The 26,178-nt window shown below is 47.2% G+C and overlaps 1 protein-coding gene and 1 long non-coding RNA gene across 2 annotated transcripts in view; both read left to right on the forward strand.

Moving 5' to 3' along the window:
* LOC144390248 (protein NLRC3-like) overlaps window positions 1–26,178 on the forward strand; it is a 124,050-nt gene that overhangs the window by 32,178 nt on the left and 65,694 nt on the right. The window lies entirely within an intron of this gene.
* Window positions 15,287–17,390, forward strand: LOC144390346 (uncharacterized). The gene is made up of 3 exons (XR_013454370.1): window positions 15,287–15,868; window positions 17,071–17,102; window positions 17,241–17,390. It is a non-coding gene; the product is annotated as an uncharacterized LOC144390346 (long non-coding RNA).

The raw sequence follows: 26,178 nt of genomic DNA on the forward strand, positions 1-26,178 counted from the left end.
GAGGACAGTGTCTCCTGACACGTTGACGGCATCATGGTGGGTTGATATGAGTCAACGTGGTCACGCTGCAAGTTTGTGGGCTCTTAACAACTCAAACAACACTTGGATGTTTAGATGCTGGTCCTCTGCCTCCAGTGTGTGTTTGTCCTTTAGTCCAGACATTATTATTAAGAGACAAACAGTCAGAGAAACAATCTGTTCAAAGCGTCTTGATGGATCATCACAGGAGGAACGTTTGGTGTTTTAAAGGAGTTCAGCTTCACCTGCTTTTGGTGCTTTGCACTGAGAGACGGTTCCATGGATGATAAGAGTGGACTTGTTGAAGCTACAGGTGACAGTCGGCCACAGACGCTCAGTGAAGAACCAACAGCTGATGCTGGACCTGGAATTAGTATCAACTATATCGTAGAAATGAACGGAACATACCAAAAAAACCCTATCCAGATAAATGTTGCCATCCGGATGGAGTGAATGTGATTGTGGTTGGATGAGAAGTGTTGGAACGGCTAGGGGGTCGTATTAGGTTACTAGCAAATGAGGAACTAACTTATGGACATTAATAGAATTATTAATAATCACTAAGATACTTCTCAGAATGAATAAATAACGGGGCACCACCCTGAGCTAACAGGGACCAATAACCAATACTATAAATCAAGTCTCATAATTGATATTCACTCCTTGAGAGCGAAGATGTTGGAAGGAGTTAAGTTCGAGCACTGGCAATGTATGTCAATGGTCACCACCATATAAATGCACAAGTAAACACAGGAAAACGGTTCTTTAAAGTATAACAGGGTTTATTAACTCACAGGAACACCGATCAAGATCACCTATAACTGCAACCAACAATCCCCATAACACTTATTTTAAACCTAGTCACTAAACAAGCAATGAAAACCAGAGTGTGTGTGTGTGTGTGTGTGTGTGTGTGTGTGTGTGTGAGCACAGAGGGGGTGAGAGAGAGAGAGAGGGGGGGAGACGAGGGGGGTGCAGGGAAGGAACGGCGGTGCGGTTGCGTGCAACAACAAGCGGAGTGCCGGTTATCACACTAGGGGGCGAGCGAGAGCAGCAAATGGGTTTTCATTTTTTTTACAAAAAGGGTTGGCAGCTCATCCTCAGATTGCTTCTTCGTCAGGATGGGGACCCCCTTCACAGCCCTGTATAAAGAGGGAAGGCTTTATTTAACCTACTTATGCAAATCATTTATCAGCTCACGTCTTTTAGAAAATGTTATCAACTTTAATTGACTGCATTTACTAAGTAATTGGGCTTTTGAACACATGAATACTGTGTAATATATTTGAACTCGCCTACAATGGGAACAGTGTTGCACTTAATGGGAGCAGTGATGCTGCTCTGGACTGAAGGACGGCTGGCAGGTCACGAGTAAGTTTGCTGGTTGAGATGTGAAGGACATCACAGAGATGGCTGTCGCTCATTTTGGTTCTCAATCTGCTTTTGTTCAGAGTTCACAGAGAAAATGTTTGCTCGCATATGTATGTTGTGCCAAACAGACTGGTCATTCTTTTTGCGTGGCGTCGCATCAGAGGAAACTTGGCCTTTTCCAAGCTCCGGTAGAAGTCGGGTAGGGAGAGGAGCTGCATCTCGATGAGTTCTAGTTGCAGACTCTCTTCCACTTCTTCTGCATCCAGCAGGAAGGGAGTTGAGAACAGCTTGATTTCTTTCTCAATGACAGAAACATCTTGGAAGCGCTGATTGAATTGTGTCATAAGAGTTGTGATCACAGAAACATATTTCCCCTTTTTAGCAGAGAGGTCGGCCTTTGGATGAGCACGTTTGATTTCGGACAGCGTAGGGAAGTGCGCAAGGTTGAAGTTGCGTAGTTGTGTCTCAAAAAGACGAAGCTTCGCACAGAAAGTTGTGGTACAAGCTGGTCTTTGCCTTGTAGGCTCTTGTTCAGTGAGTTCAGATGACCAGTAAGATCAACTAGAAAGGCAATAAGGGAATAAAACCGCTTCAGCACGGAGCCGCGACTAAGCCAGCGCACGTCACAATGATAGAGTACGTCCCCGTATTCAGCATCGACATCAGATAGGAAAGCTTAATTCTCTGTAGTAGAGCCCTCGTGCTCGAATTATGTTGACATTTTTTACAACTGTGGTCATCACATCGCCAAGCTGGACTGTCTTGGCACAGAGAGCTTCTTGGTGGATGATACAGTGCAATTTTACAGCCTCGCCTCCACTCTCTGGCACCTTGGCGCACACCATAGATGCCATTCCTTTGCGCTCGCCTGTCATAGCGGGAGCCCCGTCCGTTGCAACTCCACACAGCTCGTCCCATTTAAGTTCCATCTTGTCAATTGCACCTGACGCGGCTTCAAAAATGTCCTCACCCGTTGTTGTGCCCTTTAGACTCCGAAGATCAAGCAGCTCCTCCGTGATGCAAAAGTTATCATCAACTCCCCGCAAAGAAATGAACAGTTGTGCGGCGTCTGTTGCATCTTTCATCACATGCAATGGAGTAAAAGTCAAAAGCACAAGCTTTATGTGACACTTGATTCTGTATGTTAGCTGACAAGTCTTCCATTCAACGCACAATTGTGTTTGTGGACATGCTCACGTTGTTGAATTCCTGCATCTTTTCCGGGCACATTATTCCAGCGAATTTAATGAGGCACTGTTTAACCAAGTCAGCGTCTGAGAAAGCTTTCCCGCGGCGCGCTATGAGTTGAGCTACCTCATAGCTAGCTATTGTAGCGTTTTCTTGTGTGTCGTTAGCAGGGTAAAAGTACTGTTGTTGAGCCTGCAGGTTAGCTGCCATGTGCTGGACTTTGTCCTCTCGCTCAGCAGCAGTGTAGGACGTGAAGGTCGAATGCTTGGTTTCGTAGTGTCGTCGTACATTGGACTCTTTCATCACTGCAACCGTTTCATTGCAAATCAAACAGACACACTTCTCCTTGACTTCTTCGAAGAAATATTCATTTTCCCACCGTGTTTGAAATGTTCTGCATTCACTCTCGTGAGACGGACTTTTGAACGTGACCTTCGTTGCTCGCGAGGAGAATCTCTGCTCGCGCTCGACGGAGTTTTCTACGCGCTCGCTGTTGTTCTTTTTGAGAGTGAGGGGGCGGAGCCAGTCACATGGTCTCTACACCTGATTGGTTACAAACCCCGTCTTTTGATTGGCTGGAGTGATGCATTCACACAACCATAGAAGCCCATTTCCGCACTGAAGAAAGGGGATAGAAAGTCTAAATTATGAGATAAAACGTTGTGAAAACACAAACGCCACCTTTATGTAACCGTAGTGGAGCGTAGATGACAACCAGCTACAAGCATCATTTCCATTTCTCCAGCCACTGCCGTTCTCAATCTAGAAATCATTTCAATAGGAGCTGCCTGACAAAGTGAAGTAGACCACAAGATCCTCACAAGCGAGACATCAGGCTGCGATGCAAAGACATTCAGGAACAAATGAGGAACAAAGTCATTGAGATCCATCAGTGTGGAAAAGGTGACAAAGCCATTTGTAAAGTTTTGGGACTCCAGCGAACCACAGGGAGAGACATTGTCCACAAATGGGGACAACATGGAAACATGCACATTGTGTGAATACTGAATGGTCTGTATCTGCTTTATCTTTATGAAACAGTTTAATGTGAATGTTCCTTTGCACACGTCCCATGAAGCTTGATCTGTAGCATGACGTCATTTCTCCCGTTTGAATTCACATCTGGTGAAAGTACAGTGACAGGTCCATTTCTTATTTGTTATCCATTCATCTTCTTCATGAATATATTCCAGCACCTCGTCGCTGTGTGACGCCTGACTGACAGTCTGTGGTCGTCTGTAAGTAGTGGTAGAAGAAGAAGAGGTGCTCCATGTGGACATGAAGGACAAAGCTGTGTGTGAGAGTGATGTAATGTCCATGTCTCCATGCTGCTCTGACCCCCCTCCTCCTTTCAGGGTGGAGCTTGATGGAGTCCGATGGTTGAGACCAGGTCTGAGGAAGTGTAAGTGTGCTTTGATTCATGAAGATTCAACCATCTTCACACTGTGACATCACTCATTCACCTCTGTGATGTCATCATCAACGTGTCAGTAGATGAACACATGATTAATAACTGCAGCTGTATTGTGTCTTGTTCTCTCATCAGATTCCTGTGAACTCACAATCGACACAAACACAGTAAACGGAGAACTCAAACTGTCTGACAACAACAGGACGGTGACACGTGTGGAGGAGGATCAGTCATATCCTGATCATCCAGACAGATTTGACTACTACAATCAGCTGCTGTGTAGAACTGGTCTGACTGGTCGCTGTTACTGGGAGGTCGAGTGGAGAGGAGTCGTTCATGTATCAGTGAGTTACAGAGGAATCAGGAGGAAAGGAGACAGTGAAGACTGTGTGTTTGGATTGAATGATCAGTCCTGGAGTCTGATCTGCTCTGATGAAGGTTACTCTGTCTGGCACAATAAGACAGTAACACGCATCACCTCCTCCTCCTCCTCCTCCTCTCATAGAGTAGCAGTGTATGTGGACTGTCCTGCTGGCTCTCTGTCCTTCTACAGAGTCTCCTCTGACACACTGATCCACCTCCACACCTTCAGCACCACATTCACTGAACCTCTTTATCCTGGGTTCAGGTTCTGGTCTTCTGGTTCCTCAGTGTCTCTCTGTCCTCTTCAGGAGGGAGAGTCTCCTCCTGGTGGAGAACCTTCCTCTCTGCTCACCACATAGTTCAGTCTGTACAGCTGATGGTGGTTCATGTGGGTGTAGATGCAGGTGGAGCAGGTGAGGGGTACCTGAGCTGGTCTGGACTCTGGGGGGTCCACAGCTCTCTGGGACTCAGATGGAAGTGTGAAAGAGCTCAGCTTAATGCTGCTGTGCTCCTTCAATCAATAGATGATCATTTAGATATTGGCTCCTAATTAGGCTTTAATCTTCATCTTTATGTGTTCAAGAAGACATTTTATAAGACGCTCTTTCATCTGTCCCCCCATATGAGACAAATGTGTCCTTATGTGTGTGTGCGTGTAGCCGTGCTAGCGCTACCACCGATGGGTTCTGTACAGACGCACGGACACACGGATGGGAGTAACCAGTTTTTATTGTCCAAAAAGGGGGAATGGCAGTGAGCAGGAATAAGCCCGTTGTTCGCACTTGGCTCCGTTCTGTCCAGCTTCGCTCAGCCCTCGCGTGCTGCTCCCGTGCTCCGCTCAGCTCTGCTTGGCTCACGTTCTTCCCCCGACCTGGATCCTGCTCACTGCTTTTGAAGAAGGCAATTAGTGCAGATTCCTCACACCTGCTTACTCTTCACCTACCAGCACCGTCCCCTGAACCACTCCCCCGCTCTCCCCCCTGCAGCTGAGCTAACCACGCCCCTCCACCACATACCCCCACCGCCCGACTTAGGCCGGGGAGCCATCCGGCCGAACCGACTCCCCCCCCCCCCCTCCCTCCTGAGGGCGGGAAAGGAAGTCCGCCACGACCATCTGCGCCCCCGGCCTATGGATCACCTCTAAGTTAAAAGGCTGTAGAGCCAGATACCACCGAGTGATCCGGGCGTTGGCATCCTTCATGCGGTGGAGCCACTGCAGCGGGGCGTGGTCCGAACAGAGAGTCAGCTCCGCAAAGCCCGGGATGAACCTCCTGTAGTAGCCTGCCAGCCCCAAAAACCGCCTCACCTCTTTTATCGTCTTGGGCCGCGTGCAGGCTGCAATGGCTGCGGTCTTGTCCACCTGCGGGCGCACCCGCCCGCCGCCCAAGTGGTACCCCAGATACCGTACCTCCCTCCGTCCAACTGCACACTTCCCCGGGTTGGCGGTGAGCCCGGCCTGCCTCAGGGACTCCAGCACCGCGCCCACCCTCCGCACATGCTCCGCCCACGTGGTGCTGTGGATGATGACGTCATCCAGGTAGGCGGCAGCATACGCAGCGTGCGGACGCAGCACTCGGTCCATGAGGCGCTGGAAGGTGGCCGGGGCGCCGAACAGCCCGAAGGGAAGCGTGGTGAATTGGTACAATCCAAACGGAGTGGAGAACGCCGACTTTTGCCTGGACTCTGGTGACAAGGGAATCTGCCAGTAGCCCTTGGTCAAATCCAGTGTCGTAAAAAACTGCGCGGTGCCCAATCGGTCCAGGAGTTCGTCGACCCGGGGCATCGGGTAAGCGTCAAACCGTGAGACCGCATTCACCTTGCGATAATCCACACAGAACCTTATTGAGCCATCCTTCTTGGTGACAAGAACAATGGGGCTGCACCAGGCGCTGTTGGACTCTATTACCCCCATCTCCAGCATAGCGGCCAATTCTCGCTGAACCATTTTCTTCTTGTGTTCAGGTAACCTGTAGGGCCGCGTCCGCACCGTCACGCCCGGGGACGTCTCAATGTGATGCACTATGAGGTCCGTGCGACCTGGCCGGGAGGAGAACACATCATTAAATTGATCTTGCAACCGGGCTATGTCCGCTTGCTGGGCTGCAGAGAGACGGGCGTCGGACGGGAGTCGGGTGGGATCGGTGGACTTTGGGACCTCTGGCCCCAGCTCCTCGCTCTCTGCTACTGCAGACACCAGGGACACGGACTCCGTCTCTCTCCATGCTTTAAGGAGGTTGAGGTGGTAGATCTGCGTGGCTCCCCCTCTGTCAGATCGCACCACCTCGTAGTCGACGTCCCCTACCCGCCGTGTGACCACAAAGGGCCCTTGCCACTTGGCGAGTAGTTTTGAGCTGGAAGAAGGAAGTAATACAAGCACTTTCTCTCCCAGTGTGAATTGTCTCAGCTTGGCCCCTCTGTTGTACAGCCGCTGTTGCCGTTCCTGGGCCTGGAGCAAATTCTCACGTGACAACTCACCCAGTGTGTGGAGTTTGGCTCGCAGGTCCAGGACGTACTGAATCTCGTTCTTCCCCCGACCTGAATCCTGCTCACTGCTTTTGAAGAAGGCAATTAGTGCAGATTCCTCACACCTGCTTACTCTTCACCTACCAGCACCGTCCCCTGAACCACTCCCCCGCTCTCCCCCCTGCAGCTGAGCTAACCACGCCCCTCCACCACAGTGCGCTTCATCAGCAATAATAAAAACAAGGTGAAGAAGGAAAATATGAATGTGTAATTCTTTTTGAGCCCATTTTAACTTCAAATCTTTCTAAATCTGTTGAGTGAAATCAAATCTAATTTCACATAATCAGGTTTGTTTTGAACAAGAAGCTTTTTAATGGTTCAGCAAACCTCTCAAGGAAATATTGAATATTGTGTTTTTAATCCCTATAATGTCATTTACAACATTTACTCCATGTGTTACTTTAACAGAAATAGAATTGTTTGGCTCTAATGTTAATAAATGACTTTTATTGGAAACAACTGTACATGTTTAAACAGGCCATCAAATAAAGATGCTTTCAACACGCTGTATTATTTCTTTTGACATGAAATACTCTGATCCTTTTTAAAGATGCTGTACTATTGACTTTTGTACTATTTCCTCCATAATATCTGTATTTATTCTACAGCCCTGTTGCTGTGTCAATAGCACAGAGGAAACATTGGTGGTGCAGCATGTTGAAGAAGGAAGTGAGTAAATAAAGAAATGAGTAATGAATAAGTTGCTTTATTAACCTTATTAACCTTCACGCAGAGCCGTCTCACAACAACACAAACTACTGAGCTCGCTACTTCAGGTGCAACTTGAAGCTTTCATTCTGCACCAAATATCACACTTAAGTCACCAACAAAAACACACAAAGCACAAGCACACATTTGATAACAGGGTGGAGTTTATCTCCTCACAAAGTGGAGTATTGAAAGTGTTAAATGGGATTTCCCGCCAAAATAAAAGACAAACAGCAGCAGCATTGCCACTAAATGCAATAAAACACGCGTTGTGCAGCGTGGACAGAAAGAGGAACGGCTTTAACTTTCCATCTCTTAATAACATGGTTATTGTAGCTGAAAGAAATGATTACAATAAAGTACATCCTCATTCTGCTCTAAAGCAGGTGTGTCAAACTCATCGTAGGTCACTTTGATCTCCAGCCATGTCCAGGGCTGATATGAAGGTCCAAGGTGATTCTATGTGGACGTTTCTCCAGGTTTCATGGCTCGGCTTCACCTCCTCACGCACAAACGCATGAGGACCGTCACCGACTACTTCCTGGCTCCCTGATGGGAAGCTTCCGGATGCTTCTCTTTTTGAGGTGAATGCTTTTAATTTGTGTCGTCAGTGAAATGGATTCATGAAGATGATTCAATGAGAGGACGATCGGGATCAATCTCTCTATGAATAAATGCTACTGACTGATTAATGCTCAAAACAAGCTCACATGGGACAGTATTACATATTATATTTGGACTTCCGTGACACTAATGCATACTTCATATGTATTTGTGTCATATGTATGTATATAACAGAGTTTGGGTAACCTTCAATATTTATCTCCATAAGATATTTCTGGGCTTTTTAGGAGCAAAGAACAAGTTCCTGTTGTCATGCAGAAGGAAGTATTAGAATGTGACTCCAAAGCTGTAGTCATTTAGTGAGTGTTACACACTAAATGAAGACATGTCCAGGGGGCCACATGTGAATTGAGTAGATGCATCTGATTGTTAGTGTTCATCTATTTTCATTTCAGGATGTTGCATTAATGCTCATTCAGGTTTATCGTCAGCTTGATGTGGGAGCTATTATTTAGTTACTTATTCTTGAATATAGTTTGATTAATTGTTTGGGTAATTGGATCACTAATTGGCTGATGCTGTGCGCACCTGGAGGTTACTTAGGGGCACAGCCAGGTGGGACCAGCATGCACCTGGGTGAATAATAGTGTTTAGCAGTGAGACAGTGAGACAGAGCACTGCATAGGAAGGCAGACAAGTTGTATCGTATGTGTTGTGGATCCTGTGGAATAAAGGCGAAACAAAGGAAAAGATCGGCCAGACAATCCGCTTTCTTACTGCGTGACAGAAAACAAAAACTAGGTGCAGCAGTGATCCTTTGATTCAAAGATGTGTTGGTAACAAGGACAAACGGCCACTACAATTAGCATGTTTAATAAAATAGTTTTAATATGAATCAAACCCAATAGTCTTATGTCATATAATTACTGTACACATGAACAGCCACAATGTAACGTTAAGACCTGAGCAGCACAGCATTTCTACCTCCCATGTGCTCAGAGTGAGTTACTTCCTCTGTGGGGAAAAACTGTTAGATCATCAGCTGTTAACAGCCTCATATGGTTTGGAGGAGTAAGAACATGATGTAGAGTCAAAGGGAGAGAGAACAGTTTCACTTTCTCTTTAGTTCAACACTGATATACAGAGTGAAGGTAAAAGATACAACTTACATTTTAAAATCAGAGTTTGTTGTGATTTCCATCATTGTGACCGTGGCACATGGAGTACAGAGGGTGTGCTGCAAACCGCAGGGTTGGTGGTTCAAATCCCAAGTCAAAACGTCCCTAAGCAAGACGGCCAAACCCCTAACTGCTCCCCAGGCGCCCTTATGTTGATTTGATCTAAGGAAGTTATTATTGCATCATGCTTTGAGTTAAGGTTACATCATCACTACTAGTTAACGTTTGAATGGTATTCAACGTTTAAACATATAAGGATTTAATTCCTGATCGATTATCATTACAGGCTTAGTGTAGCAGTATGGAAATAGGATTGTCCTGCTACAGTTAACTGCGCCTGCCGACCACTAGGGCGGCGGTAGTATATAAAGGCTGCCCCCCTTCTCGCGCCCCACTGATGCATCATTTCCGGGTCAGGTGTCTGTCTGCGCAGAGTGGCGACAGAGTGCCCCGTGCTCCTTTTTGCTCTTGGGTCCTCTCAACCGGTGGTAGATGTCTTCCTGCCGTGTGGGTCTTTCTCTCCCTCCCTGTGCAGGTTGGACCTGGGAAACAGGGGATGCTCATCAGCTGGCCGAAATCCACAGGTGGTGATTGATGTGACAACACTCAGTTGATTGGGGCCACTGCTGCTTTGTCTGCTGCTACATGTAACCTTGTCTGTAACTGTCTGCCCTGTTAAAAGCTGTTAAGTGCAGTTTGGTCTCCGCAGCGACGTACCTAGCAGGTCTACTGCCGGCACCAGACTTGGACCTGTGTAGTTGTTGATTCTAGCTTGACTGAGTAGTTAATCCTTTAGTTTGTATTTCTTTTGGTTTGTTTCACTTATTTTCTTTTTGTTTGGGTTACGTGAATTGTTTGATTAGGATGATTTTTATGTGAATTATTTTCTTTTTCTGTTTTGTGTTGTAAATTTTTGGTTTAATCCTCTTGTAACCTTTTTTTGTCATCCTTCCTAGCGGCTGTAGGCTGGTGGGGGCGCCGGTGGTGTGGGTGGTGGTGGTCTTCCTCGTGTGTCGTGTCCCATTGGATTGTTCTGCGATCACTGGGTGAACTCTGGTTTGGTTTTCTCTAAGTTTGTTCTATTCATTTTCCTTCCCCTTCACCGGCGCTTCTCACCATTAGGCCTTAGCAATTAGTTTTTTCTTATTTTCTGATGTTAGATTTTACGGTAATGTATATTTATTGAATAAAAATGTTTTTGTAAACTGGGAACCACGAGCCCTTGCCTATTGAGTGGAACGAACCAGTGTGCTTTAAAAGCTCTTGGGCCAATCCCAAGTGGCGTTGCCGGTAGAATAGGAAACCATTTCGCCACATTAGACTTTTACTTTCTTAATTGGCTTTTTAGTTTGAATTTAATTATGACTGTAGGGATTTTACCTTAAGATGATGGGTTTTTGGGGTTTCCTCTTCTCTCTCCTGTGGAAGTGTTTACGCCGTATTGTATAAGTTTAATCTCAGGTTTCATTGAGTTGGACTTTTATTTTGAATTTGCTCAAGTCAAAACTGGTTTGATTTTCTTGGAGCAGTTTGAGATTTTTTTGGATAATTTGACCTGTATTGATAGCGTTTTGACCTGTATTGTAGTTATTACTTTGACTCAGCGTTTTCATTGACTGTCTCAGTTTCAGATCCAGTAGTTTACTTTGCATTGCTGATTTCAGTTGTCGATCTGATTCAACATGTTTTGTAGGTTTCATTAGTTTAGAATATACATCATTTGTCTCCTCATAGTCAGTGACACAATAGCTCCTGGGACAATAGGGACAGCTCAGGGTTCTTTAGATACACCAGGTTGCATCATGGTTACTTTTACAAGGACCAGAGAGCAGATGAAGATCAGATGGAGCCCAAAGAAAGAGAAAGGGAGTGGAGGAGGATGAAGAGATGCTTGAGAAGATGGCAGAAGAATGGGTGGTTCCCAACCAGGTCACCACCTGTGGGTGAAGACAGGCGCAAGGTGTGGAGGGAGACTGTAGCAGCAGGAAACCAAGCCACTACGGCTTATGTGGGAGCCGGCCGTTTAGATAAGTAAGAAGAGACGTGTCTGCACCAAGCGGCTGCTCGCCTACTGGAGGGCAGTCCACCCAAACACCCCCAAACCTGCTGTTGGACTGGCAGAAGAAGAAGAAGCAGATTGTGAGCCCAGTCAAGATGTCACCCCTCTCAGTGCAGACACCCATGCCCCCCCTCAGCTGTACCCAGAAATGACAGCAGCTGCACAGGAGAGGCCAGGTCCTTCCCGCCACATGCAGAGAAAAGGAGAACTTCAAACAGTCCCTTTGTGAAACCCAGCATCCAGAACAAGAACCTCTGTTCCATCTGAGAGGAGGAACGGGGGAAGTCGTGAGCGATGGAGAAGATGAGCCTGAGGGAAACAACCAAAGATGACATCGTCACATGAGGGTCACGAGAGCGTGGTGGTGGAAATAGGAGAGGAAGAGGAAGCAGGTAGCTGTGAACATGAACACCAGGGGGCCACAGAAGAGCTGTCCATCACATCAGGACTCCTGTCCATCAAACCACATGTGCAGAGAACCCATCCAAACCACGGCGAAGGAGGAGAAGCTGCTGTTGGACGTCCTCCTCATAGACATTCTCAGATATCTGCAGCAGCAGAAGCAAACAAGAGACAGCAAGACAAGAGACCACTGCAGGTGAGAGACAAACAGCCCCAATACCCCGTCCCCCCCAGAGGACAAATATCCAGCAGGTAGAGACCGTTCAATGGGTCTCCAGCAGACAACGTGGGGGACAATAGAGGACATGGATGTTATATATGTGGACAGGAGGACCATTGGTGCAGAGAGTGTCCCAGGAGTTATGAAAGGGACATGCGACCAAACGCTCCACCACGGCTGTTCTATACAACGCAGCCCGGCAGAACCAGAGGACGGGTCCACCTCCCCCCCCCTCATACAACCCCCATAACAACTAACTGGTGACACACCGACGCCCACTGCTTCCCAACAGCCCAGATAAGCAGCCTTAGTCTCCCCAGTTTACGACTCACATTCCAGGTAGAAGAAGGGAGAATAGAGAGTACAGACTATTGAGAGTGTCAGAAAATAGATTTACAACCAGTACGAAACATTGATTTACTAATAGAGGGAAACTGTCAGTAACAATGAGACACGGTTGTGAAAGATTTAAATGAGGAATGAAGGTGATGAGAATAGTTGTTCATTGTGTCAGTTTTTTGTATTAATGTTTGTAGTTTTTTAGTCTCCTCCTAAACTCAGAGATGGGCTGTAAATTGTTGAGTGCTGCTATTGAGTGTAAAGTGCACGATACACTTGATACAGTATCTGGATGATGGAAGCAAACGTCAGATCAAAGGAACATTGATAGCAGCAGTACATGAAATAGGGAAACTTGTTAGACGGGCATCCTCTAATGGTACAACAAGTAGTACACACTGGAAGCGAATGGCGTAAACAAACAGATGGTCGTCCTTGTTTCAGCCCACTCAGCTCTCTTTCCCTTTCTCACTCCGTTGAGACTTGGTCGAAAGTCTTTCGGAGACCCTTTTTAAAATCCTGGATGGAATTTGTTCCGAGCAGTAAAAGTTTTTATACACACATGTGAAGGCCATCCTCAGTGGCAGGTGCAATTTATAATTAATAGACCAAAAAAGAAGAAACGCGGATATGAATACCAAACAAGATGTGAACCGTCTATGAGATCGAGTCGACCGCCCTCCCTTCTCAGGACACAGCTAGTGGTGTGAATCTTGTGGTCTGAAAGCATTGTTGTGTGCTCACAAACCATGCGATCGTAGGCCGGCTCTTGATCTTGTAACCGGCGGCACATATTGGCCTCAGTGTCAATGAAGGCATGCAGCTCGCTCACTGGCCTTTTCAGGTAGTGCACTTCATTGGGGGCACGAGAAAGTGCCATATTCACGTTGTATCCTGTCGGAGGAGTCCAGAGCAGTGAAGCGCCAGCTCCGGGTCTCCGGTTGTTTCCGTGGTACATGGTGAATATCAATAAAAAGACTTGTGGAAAGCCTGTAAAAAGGCGTTTGATAGACGGTAAACGACTCAGTGTAGTCTTTAAAAAGACCGGTGGAAAGCCTGTAAAAAGGCTCAAATCCTGTAAAAAGGTTTTTGTTTTGATGGTAAATGACTGACTGAATGTGGTCTGTGAAAAAGGGTGTTGAATCTTTCAAAAGGCTACTTAACTCTGTAACGGACAGATGTCGCTGATAAATTCTCTGGAGAAAATATCTGAACTGCTCCCTCTGAACTCAGTAAGACAATGAACAGAAACATCTGATTCCGTTTGCAAATATTCTGATTCCGTATGCAAATGAATGTTGGAATAATACACACTCATGTGGGGCGAGCATTCCATCACCATGGAGACGGGGTACAAACACGCCGCACAGTAAAATATGTATATACACATCTCATTAGCAGCACGTTCAACAACGTCTCTAAAATGTCAGCCATTAACAAAGACTTTAATACAAGACATTGAATGACATTGTTCTGTATCACTATTGGTCAGAAAGTCACCTGTATTTAATTACCTGAAACCCTTTGATGCTCACCTCAGAGTTCAGGGCCACCGTGATAGAGAGGGGGAGCTGCTGCTGTTCGGCTGTGCAGGAACCACTTCCTGTTGACCTGCAGACCACCGAGCCGCCACGCTGGAACACAGAAACCTGAGAGGAAAACACACGTTTCATATAGAATATGACATAGGAAGTAACCCTCGCTGTGTGAATTGAGACTTTAACACTAACTGTGTCCAGGGTGACGGGCAGACCCAGAGTCCCGCCTCCTTTATGCGCCTTTGCAGTGAGGACGTCGTACCAAACCTAAAACACAAACAGCCCTTCATGTAACAGGCGCCATGAGGTGACTTGTGAGTCACTAGAAGACGTTTGTTACCTGCTGCTTGATTTACCTCACCAGATCCAGGAAGAAGGACTCGCACAGCTTGAACACGCGGCTTGGTTACAGGACTGGCCAGCAGTGCTCCACCTACATACAATCAAAGACAGTTAAGATCATAAAAGTGAGAACTTCACCCAGTAAAAAAAGGTATTTATCACCAATCATATACTGGTGGTCCACAGCGAAGGTGCTCTGTTCTCCTGGGAACTCCACCCAGAGAGGTCTGTGCGCGTTTGAATAAAACAAGCATTTCCATAAGCTTTTCTTAAAAAGTGGATCTACTGATGTTTTAATGACCAACTTAAAACATGACAAACATGGACCTCTAGTGTCAGAAAGCAGAAGGTAAAGTGGACAAACAGCCTGCAGTACTTCCACTGGGCAGCAGAGGGAGGCAGACGGAGGTGTGAGCCAGGTGGAACAGAGTAAACCAGTAAGGCAGCAAACAGGACCTGAGGGCACAAGAGGCAACACTCGGATCATTACACACTGAACAAAGAGGACTGTGCACGTCCACGCTGATATTTAACAAGGCCACCTCCTCTTTGTCCACTAAGACACATTTTGACGATTCGTCCTGTTTATTGTTTTTTCACGCTAATTGAAAAACGACCTAGGAGATGATATTCATTAAGGGAAAGCAGTCGTTCCTGGTGGATCCAAATGTCTGTGACTCATTTGACTGAAACAGTCAGAGAAGCTCTGTTGGATCGCAGTGCGGATGGCGGCCGTGACTTTCTCCCCAAACAGCTTCGTCCCCTTTGCAGAGTGACCTCTGAAGAACGGCTGCAGGGCGGCCGCCTGCTTCCAGCGCGGCAGCATCTCCGGCTCCGGGTCACGTTGCACGCCAGGTGAGGCATCGGCCCAAGACCAGCGCCCCCCTCAGGCCGCAAAGAGAGAGCACTTTGCTGTGTTACCTCGACAATATCGCATGTAGAATCGTCAGGGTTTATTGTATATTCTTTCCTGCCTGATTAGGCTCTCGCCTCACAAGAAGAGAATGTATTTACTTGTTTATATCCTCTTTGTTGATCTGTCCTCATCGGTCTCCGGCTTAGATGAATGAACCTGTGTTTAATGTCACTTTGCTGCAGTTCCCTGAGACCACGTCTGCAGAAATGCAGATGTCACGGTGTATGTTCTCTGGGGTACAGGCAGGACACAGCAGGTTTGGTAGACAATCCTTTTATTTCGTTGCTTCAGTTGTCAACGCAGCGAGAGCTCCCGGCGTCTCGCTCGCTCTGCGGCTCTCTCCTCCTGATCGCCCTTACTGCATTTTAAAACCAGACCAACGCCATCAAAACACATTCAGCTCAGCTGAGGCTGATTGCCTCCACCTGCCACCGTTCACAGTATATTTGCCAGTGTCAAAAAGGCAGTGTCAAACTATTTTAATTCTTCCGGAGTTCTTCCAACAATGGACAGAGTAAAATTGAACCAGAAAAATAATCGGAGTTAACAGCGGTTTTACTCTGTCAGTGTTATTGACTCTCTCAGGCCCTGATTCAACACTGATTAGAGCAAGATACCTTCCAGAGTATCACAAAAAATACTCTGGAGAGCCCCGCCCACCAACTTTCCCGGTCAAACTGAGAATGTGGATTCTGGCATCGCCATCTTCCTCGCATCGAAATACTGTGGTAAGTCTTTCTAGATAAACTATTCCCGTTGTTTTTCTTCATTCCAGTAGAATCTGTATAAGAATAAAGGGACGTATTCATTCACCACACTAGTCAATGTTGGGTTCGTGTCTTCAAATACCGAATTTCAAATGGCTAACGTGATATCGGGTCGGCGGTTAGCTTAAATGTAGCAGCCACATGTCTGACCACCAACACCAAACTGAACAAAAACGACACGAGGTAACGTTAATGTCAGCGAGGACGAGCTGTCCTGGTGTGTTATGTGTCATGCTTGCACATTTATTTCAGTAAAATGACGACAAAAATTCGTTGAAGCAGTCATATTTATTATTTCTATTTGAGCCGGAGCAAATCGCTTTAGCGTCACGTCACAATTTGGTCGAGCATAGCGGGACATGTCGCGGACATGCGGACGGGCTCATAGGACCCGCTAGTTCACCGGCAGACGGCGGAATGCACCGAGTCGACCCAGTTAACGTGAACCGAGCCGCGGCTCCGAGAGGCTCGGTTCCCGTTAGCTGCTGCTGTAGCCATAGACATATAAAGAGTAGACGCTGCACTGGCTGCTGAGGCGCAAACAAATATTTATTATTATATTATATACCAGAATATTATTACTGTTACGCCTACTATGAATATTAAAATACGCCGAATCATGTTTTCGGTGTCATGCCTACAAAATCCCGTGAACATCGCTTTTGTATTCAGCGAGTGACGCGCTGACACTTCGTTGCGCCAGCTGACACTGAGTGGAGCGGGTGACCGGTCCAAGCTGGCGGCCCCGCGGCTCGTCAGCACCACTAGGCAGCAGCGGTCGATGTCTATTCTTTATGTCTATGGCTGTAGCTGCTGTAAGCTTAATTTATGCTTCCACGTTACGGCGGCGGCGGGTGTGGCTGTGTGTTTCTGCGGGTGCCGAATCCTTGGTGAGCCGAAGCTCATATTGAAGCGCAGGCTACGGAGAAGACGTGAACTTACAACACTGGTTCACCCACTGAGGGACCTGGACGAGCAAGTGCACTTTCGATACTTTCAAATGTCAGCAACTGCCGCAAATTACGTTCTGAGCGGACCAATCACAGCACTTGCGGTCCACGTCAACTCGACTCGCAGTTAGATCTTTTCGGAGGTGCACGTCAGGCTACGGCGGAGGGGTCTACGTAGTTACTTATTATGTATATTTTCCTTTTTTCTTTCAGGTTGTTCTTTAATGTACTGTGGTGCTCTGGTGGTAAGTAATAAGTTTATGTACTTGACCGAAAATGTAGTTGTGTTTGTAATTTTTAAAGCTGAAATAGGGTATTTTCAGGTTGTCAGCTTGTATGGGGTTGTAGATCATAATGTTGATTTCAGTTTGCTGTCTTTGCAGATACCATCATGTTGATCAAAACATTCCTGTCATCCAGCACCAACCAAGATCTTTGCCACTGTGATAAGATGTGAGCTTTACATGTTTTAGGTTTACTTTTGATGCCAATATTTCATGTTTACTTGGAATAAATATGTATTACAGTATGGATACAATTGTCTGTGTGTTTTTCCCCTGCATAGATATGCAACACTGGTAGGAGTTGGTTAAAATCAACACTCTTTGGAGTGATTTCATAATCAACATAGTGTAAAGTAGGTTTAACACTGGAAAGGTTATTTCTTTTATAACTCTTTAGTGTTACATGTGAATAAAACTATGGGTGTTACTTCTTACATAGTGTAAAACTTGATTGACACTTCTTAGAGTTAATATTATTACACTACACTGCACCTAGTGTAAAATTTTAACTCTAACCAGAGTAAAATTGACTCTGGAAATTTAACTCTGTGTTCAGTGTACATTTTACACCCTGTAGATAGGGACCATATGTTCACTGAGGTAGTGTTAAAATTGACTCTTTAAGTGTTGTATTGACACTGGCAATTTTACTGTGTGTGAACGCAGATGTGAATCTAAATATGGTTTTGATCAGCACAAGCGTCCAGAAGCAGTACACGCCGTCGTACCGTGTGACGCTGTGAAATACTGTGAGGCGTGTGGAGAAACACACAGAGGCGGTAAAAAGCGCACACATGCAAGCCGACGTGTGTTTCCACTGTGGAGCCACAAATGGAGGCTGAGGACGAGCATGAATGCTTCATTCAACCCAGTGAAAAGAAAGAGCCTCAAACAGCACACATGTTGTATGACTGTGAGACACGCGTTCATAACGGTAAGCACCTTGTGAGGAACGACACAAGACCAGAACACACAGCTTATACATCCATAGCCCACAATGCATCTGGTTTGACAACTCTATCATCCTGGAGTATCTTGTAAAACAGAAGATCCGGCCCACGGTGGTCATGAGTGGGAGTCACACTGATGTATGACAACGCAGACCAGCAGACATCAGAAGACTCACTTAGTTTTCTACGCATGCGTTTGGCACAAACACCCGCGGCGTTGGGGTTTGAGGATGTGGGAAAAGGTTATTTTCCACACAAGTTCAACACGAGGGCGAATGAATACTACGTTGGCAGAGACCCCGACCCGTCTTACTACGGGTACGAGACGTGTGACACTGAACAAACTTCCTTCATGAGGTGGTGCAGCACAGTTTGTGGAGAGAAATGTGATTTCCAGGCAGAGCTCAGCCTGCTGTGTCAATGACGTAGAGGCGTTGTGGAGCGCGTGCTCCATTCATGGTGGAACATTCCTAGAACGCACGCAGCTCCACCCTGTTCCTCTCACCACTTTGCCATCCAGCTGTTTGGGTGTGTTCAGAACCTTGTTCCTCCCGCGGGACACGGTGGCTCTGACACACGAGGGGCTCCACAAGACACAAGAAGACGTATTCTGATGTTTCCATGCAGTGGCCTGAATACGTGTCCCACACGGAGAATATTGACATCAGACATGCACTCAACCACGGGGAGCACCAGTCTGCTCCGTTCTATGTGGACGGTTAGAATTCGCTTGTTATGAATCGGCCGGGTGTTTTTTTCCCGGATGTGTCAAATGTCGCGTACAGAGCGACATGAACCCCGTCACCAAAGTCCCGTATGGTAACAACACAAGGCGCTTATGGAGAGAACAGATGCCCTGCAGAAACAACAGGGTTTGAACGTTGTGCTGATGTGGGAGTGTGAGTGGGCCTCATCAGAACCATCCAGCGCTTCTGTACAGGCCTTTATGGCCACGTACAAACAGCACAAACATCTGGATCCTACAAAGGCTCTTTGGCCGGCGTACAGATGCTATGAAGTTGTACCACAAGGTCTGCGATGATGAAAAAATCAGATACTAGGACTTTACAAGTCTGTATCCAACTGTACAGAGAAACAAACAGCATCCCGTCGGCCACCTCCAGATTATCGTCAGGGATTCTGAGTCCATGGATAATTACTACGGCTTCATAAAGTGCACAGTCCCCCCCCCCCCCCGAGGGCTGTTTCTCCCCGTCTTGCCGTACAGATGTCATGGAAAGCTCATGTTCCCGCTGTGCGGGTTGTGTGCTGACACTTTGAACCAACCTTGTGAGTGTGTTCACAGTGAGAGAGAGAGGCAGCTGTCTGGGGTTCGGGTCCCTGGAGCTACAGACGTCTGTGGAAAAGGGTCAGCGGATTGTGTCCACCCATGAAGTCTGGCATTCTCCCAACAAACAAGCACATTGTTTAGTGGACATGTGAAGACGTTCATGAAATGCAAGCAGGAGGCATCAGGCTATCGGGGCCACGTCAAAACACAGGCTGATGGGGAGAAATAAAAGGAGGACATCTCAGCTAAACCCAGACTAAATGTGTGTCCACAAAGCCATGAGGAGCTGTAACAAACTCTCTGTGGGGCCGGTTTAGCATGAGGAGTAACATGTGAGCTGATCACAGTTCATGTTCACGACCAGTTTGATGTGAGACAATTCTGTTTGATCCCAGATGAGGCGGCTTTGGTGCAGCGGCGTCATGCAGACAGCAGCAACTCTGGTGTAAGAGACGTAAATGTCTTCACAGGAGCCATGACAACGGCCCACGCCAGGTTGATGCTTTACGACTTGCTAGATAAGCTGCAGGAGAGGCTGTTGTACTGCGACACAGACAGCGTTGTCTTTACATCAGGGGCCGGCGATCGGGTTCCCCCCCTTGGGCCACATCTTGGTGACTGACCAACTAAACATGTGATGTGTGTGTCCGGGCCGAAGAAGACGACGTCACACAGTTTGTATGTTACGCACACGACACGCTACAAGGTAAAACCAGCGTCAGATGCAAAGGCGTCGCGTTAAATGGCCGTGACGCGGCTGTTGTCCCGCCCCACGCGCTGATTGGTCTCGTTCCATCTGCTGTAGCCAATCACAGCACACATACGTTGACTGTCTGAAACCATCAAACGGGACAAGAAGAGGTTCCGTCTTAAAAAGGAAAGTCCAAGTGGTGAACAATAAGCGGCGGGTGTTGCCCGATTACACCACGCTGCCCTCTGGCTACTAATGGGGATCAAGGGTTTGATGCGCGGCTACAACATCCCTTTAGTTTGGTAGTGAGGACCATCGAATCCAGCAAAGACTCTTTATCAAGAATATTTCACCGCGTTTTGATAACATGGTGCACATTTATTCATGTTGGCAGCCTTTATATACGTTGCAGAGGGCTTACCAGAGTCTCTGTGATGATGTTTTACTACCACAGGACAAAGACAACCGACTCATCAGAGACCATTTAATGAATGCCAGCAGTAATGATATAGAAGTTATCAATGTTTTTACCAAATACGTACATCATAGAAATCTCAGCTGTATGTATTTAGTGCAGAATGTATTTATTCAGGGTAAAGTTAGCCGCACTATTAGTTTAAACACTAACTATCTCATTTTGTCGCTCAGACACAGAATGTGGTCACGCATGTGGAGGAATGTGACTCTGTTAGAATCCATGTATGAATCCTCTCCCCGTGTGAGGAGAGTCATTGTGGCTGATGCAAACAGAGATTGGATTAATGCACTGTGTGAGATCAACGTGTTAAGAGGTCAGATCCCGTTGACCGACAAACAGTTTGTACTTTTAAAGAAGAAGAAGAATCTCATCAGACTGGTAGCCGATAAAAAGATCAGACTCAACAAGAAGGAAAAGAGGCTCAATCAGACGGGGGGATTTTTATTACCGTTCCTTTTATAATTAACCTCGTCAACCGGGGGAAGTCAAATGGAGCACGCTCAAATAATGTCTCTGGTCCCCTGCAGCAGATTGAATGGATGAAGCAGCAGCAACATGAGCAGCGCAGCTCTATAAGACCGGCCGTGCAAAATGAACCGATGTGTTGAAGCAACCTGACGCCGACATGTATGAAAAGGCCCAAACACATGGTGGTATTTTACAGAGACACTTGTCTGTGGTGCGACAGGGCGAGCGGGAGACGGGCGTATTGTCTCCATCACTACCACCCCATGAAAGCAGCTGTGCCTCAACAGATGTTGATGAAGGGCTCAGAAGAGATGTGATTTGGAGTAATGTCATCCGACACATGCCTAAAAAAAGTAGGAAACAGGCTGAATGCACATAATGGACAGACGAGGGCGAGATTATCATCAGTGATCAAACGATCAAAGGCACACAGAAGTACGATGCACGTGAAGCTACAGAGGCTGCTTCACATCTCCTGTCACCTGAAGAACCTCAGGGACAAAGGCAGGGACCGAGTCGGGTGATGGACAGATCCTCAGTGCAAACTGAAAGGGCCAGACGTGCCCTCATGTCCATGAGACAGTTAAATGTCTCATCAGTCTGGTTTTTATCCTGATGGCAGCAGTGCAATCAACTGTCCTGTAATTGAGCATCTCCTCCTAGAACTTCTGCTGTGTCCAACTATTCATTTAATTGATGGAAAGTTTAGATTTCCACCCTGATTCTACAGCATATGACTGTCGCAATGAGCATTATATTTAACTGTTTGCATAAAATGACTGGAGAGGTTTTTATTTCTCTTCCAGATGCACAACCTGATGGGGACAGAAGAGGCTTTGACTGTAGCCTCAGTAATCCAGCAGATGACGGTGAAGCTCACACACATCTGCTTTTGGAAGATGGGCAAGCATTCAGACTCACTGTGAAATGGTCTCATTTGTGTCTGAACATAATGCATAACCACACTGTGTGTTACCCACGTGTCACTGCGTGCACACACACCATCACGTTCCAAGTACACACACATTATGAATATTTTAAACACTCCTGCAAACTGACATTACGTATGCTGCAGGACTCGATAGGAGTGTGATGAATAAGTGAAATAGTTGTTGGCAAGAGCATCGTTCTGTGATGTAATGAGTTTAACTTGTGCTCATTCTTTGTTTGTCTATTCTTTAGTAAAACAATGTTCCAGAATCATTTTATATCACAGCTTTTTATGCCACCTCATTATAACGTGAATAAACACACAACTATCTATTCACTGTGCTTTAATGTGATTATTTAAGAGTCCGTACGTGTTTAAGAATCAACACATGAGATGTGCATCAAGTATGTCAATACTTGTGGAGATTTACAGACTGTTTATAGACGCTGTTCACCAGACGTGGAGTTTTTGCTGCTGAAAGGCCGTCCCTACTCTCTACCGAGGGAATTCACTGCTGTGTCTCAGGCTGCTGGTTACACCCCCCGCGAGCCGACGCCACAGCTGCGCTCAGCAAACCCCATGTCGTCATCAGCGCGGTAGAAACCGCTCACCCCGAGGTCGTCCTTATCGACGCTGGAGACTTCAACCAGTGTAATTTGCGGACTGTATTTCCCAAATATTACCAACACATCCACATCCCACCCTGGATCACGTGTACAGCAACATACGCGGTGCATACAGGGCAGCTCCCCGCCCACACGTCGGACACTCTGACCACATCTCACTGTTCCTGTATCCAGCCTACAAACAAAAACTGAAACAATCCAACCCTGTCACCAAGTCAGTTAAGCTTCGGACCACAGAGACTGAGGGAATCCTGCAGGACGGTTTTGCTCAAACAGACTGGGATGTGTTCAAAGCTGCAGCCACAAGGGAGGACTCTTCTGTTAACATACAGGACTACGCAGAGTATGTGACCGGGTACATCTACACTTGTGTAGACAACATTGTGCCCACCATACCGGTCAGGAAGTTCCCCAACCAGAAGCCCTGGATTAACAGTCAGGTACGTCTGGCTCTACTGCATCCAGATCAGGCATTGAGACGGAGTACAAAGCTGCTAAGTACCGACTAAGAAAAGCCGTCACAGCGGCAAAGAGGCAGTACAGAGAGAAGCTGGATGGCTTCTACTCCCTGCTTCAAGACCACGACCATCATTCCCCTCCCCCAAAAGAGCCCACCCACCTGCCTGAATGACTACAGGCCAGTAGCAGTCACTCCAATCCTCATGAAGTGCTTTGAGAGAGTGATTCTGTCCCACATTCAGAGCAGCATACCGGACACCCTGGATCCCCAGCAGTACGCCTACAGGCGCAACAGGTCCACCTCAGACGCCCCAGCTGCTGCCCTCCACTACTCCCTCTCCCACCTAGAAAACAAGGACTCCTACATTAGGAGGCTCTTTGTCAACTACAAATCCGCTTTCAACACGGTCGACCCCCACAAACTCATCCATGAACTCTCCACACTCGGTCTGCACCCCACCCTCTGTGACTGGCTGTCTGACTTTGACTGGCAGGCCTCAGTCTGTCAGGATTGGAAACAGGACTTCATGTCATGTTGGTGCCTTTGTAATATTGTAATGACTTACCTTGGCTGGGTGAAGCTCCAGTTTCCTCCTTATTCTCATGCAAGGCACGGTGAGGCCTCAGCATGGAGGAGGTGCTGTTATTGCACCCAAACTCCTCGGAGCACAATAAACACCTCACCTTTGAATCAAATAAGAAACTGAAAAATACAGTTCTTGATAAGCAAACCTAATGTGTATGTGCATCGGCCCAAGACCAGCGCCCCCCTCAGGCCGCAAAGAGAGAGCACTTTGCTGTGTTACCTCGACAATATCGCATGTAGAATCGTCAGGGTTTATTGTATATTCTTTCCTGCCTGATTAGGCTCTCGCCTCACAAGAAGAGAATGTATTTACTTGTTTATATCCTCTTTGTTGATCTGTCCTCATCGGTCTCCGGCTTAGATGAATGAACCTGTGTTTAATGTCACATTGCTGCAGTTCCCTGAGACCACGTCTGCAGAAATGCAGATGTCACGGTGTATGTTCTTTGGGGTACAGGCAGGACACAGCAGGTTTGGTAGACGATCCTTTTATTTCGTTGCTTCAGTTGTCAACGCAGCGAGAGCTCCCGGCGTCTCGCTCGCTCTGCGGCTCTCTCCTCCTGATCGCCCTTACTGCATTTTAAAACCAGACCAACGCCATCAAAACACATTCAGCTCAGCTGAGGCCGATTGCCTCCACCTGCCACGTTCCCTGAGCCCCTCCCCCTCTCTCTCCCCCCTCTGCAGACGAGCAAAAACCACGGCCACCACCACAGCAGAGTTCTGGAACGTTTTTATAATGTCTGCAAGAGAGAGGCCTCAACCACTCAACAGTTTGACACCGGGACAGAACATTCCAGTCCAATGTTACAGCACCAAAGTCCCTCATTGGGAGCAACTCTACTTCCATTTGACCATTTTAGACATAAACTCTATTCAGTCAGAGAAACATTACCAGGCCAACGAGACCCCTCATAGATCTGCCCGTCTCTGTTCTTGATGAAGTGCCCCCCATCTCTGGCCTCATTAGACAAACACCAACCGGGGTCGATCTTGATGTGAGGATCGGTTATCACGACCAACTGACAGAGAAGAAAAAAATGCACCTTAATGATTCGTGACACCCAAAAACAAACAAGGCCGACAATGTACGCTAGAAACTCACCTTCCTCTTCCTCTCCTCCAGGTGGCGCTGCAGGTTGGCCGGTTGGGGGGAAAAGCGCGGCGTCCCAGGTGAAGTAACGCTTCCCCTCCGTGTGCTCGATATCCATCCAGATAACGTCGCACGGGATGTCGTGGCGGTCGAATCCAGCGTCCACAGCCTTCACGTCAGCCGCTTCGTCGTAGATCCAGCGGCTCTGGTGGTACCCGAGAGGAAACAAAGGGGGCGGGGCTTGATATCCTGAGAGAGGGAGGAGAGACGAGTAGCCGTGACTTATGGATCATGTGAATATTGTCAACATGTGCAGAAACAAACTAAGAGGGGAAGTGATACAGAAAGCATCGTGTTCCTTCTCATTAATGTGTGTAATTTGCAACATACAAGACACAATAAACAGTAAACAACCTGATATCTGACGCTGCATCCTTATCATCCTTATCTAATCCTGTTGTGGGGGGTTTCTTTCCACATGCAAATAGTCCAATATATTGTGTGCTGCACACTGGTACTGGGTGAACAGCTGCTGTGGACCGGGCCCGAGCAGAACCACGCTGTCCATCACACCTCTTTCTGTCAGTCTGTGGCTCCATGCGCCTCGTCTTCAGTGGGGGAGTTTGGCCGTGCTTAGAGAGGGAGGGGTTTGTAAAGTGGTTAAATGTGCATTTCTATATGTTTTCCAACATAAATGTAGTAATAAACGGGTTTATTGGCTGTTTGCCAGCAGGAGGACAAAAAGCAGCAGCAAAGTCTGCAGGACGGATCAATCGTTCCCAGTCACACAAACGGGATGAACTACGCAGCTGAAAGAAGAAGCTCTCTGACCGAGGACCAGATACTGTATGAGAAGCACACAGGAACAATACTCGCCCGAGGAGCCGACACGCTGTGACCCACGTTAACAAGCGTCTCAGGCGTTCAGCCAGAACACCCAAAGTCCGGTCTGGTTTGTGGGCCACTAACAGCGGAACAGAGGCGTACGGGCCGAGGCGGCTGTACAAGTCGTACGCAAAGACATCCGGCTCATACAGCCGGTGAGGGTCCCCGTCACTGCCACGGCACATGAACTAAAGATCATCAAGGGATTGTGAAAATGAAACATGGATGTTCCTGCTCGTGTCGTCTGCTTGTAGTTCATGTGTGTACCTGGTGTCTCTGGGCTGAAGGCCGTCGGCGTGCTCTGGTACACGAGGCTGAACCCGTGGAGACAGAGGTCGGACCCGATGCTGCTGGGACCTGGAGACGGACAACACGTTCATTTATACTTTGACTAAATATAGAAGGTATTTTAGCGAAGATCATGCTGGTGTTCCTCTCCGGTCCGATGCATCAGACGAGTGAAGATCTGTGGGAACTAAACTGTAAATATCTACAAGGCACAAGAGGAGTTTCAGTATCCGCCTCCATCAGAGAGCAGTGCAGCGCTACTCACATGAAAGGAGGAACAACTTCTTTGCA

The sequence above is a fragment of the Gasterosteus aculeatus genome, chromosome 21 (assembly GCF_964276395.1).
Source record: "Gasterosteus aculeatus chromosome 21, fGasAcu3.hap1.1, whole genome shotgun sequence".
Lineage (NCBI taxonomy): Eukaryota > Metazoa > Chordata > Actinopteri > Perciformes > Gasterosteidae > Gasterosteus > Gasterosteus aculeatus.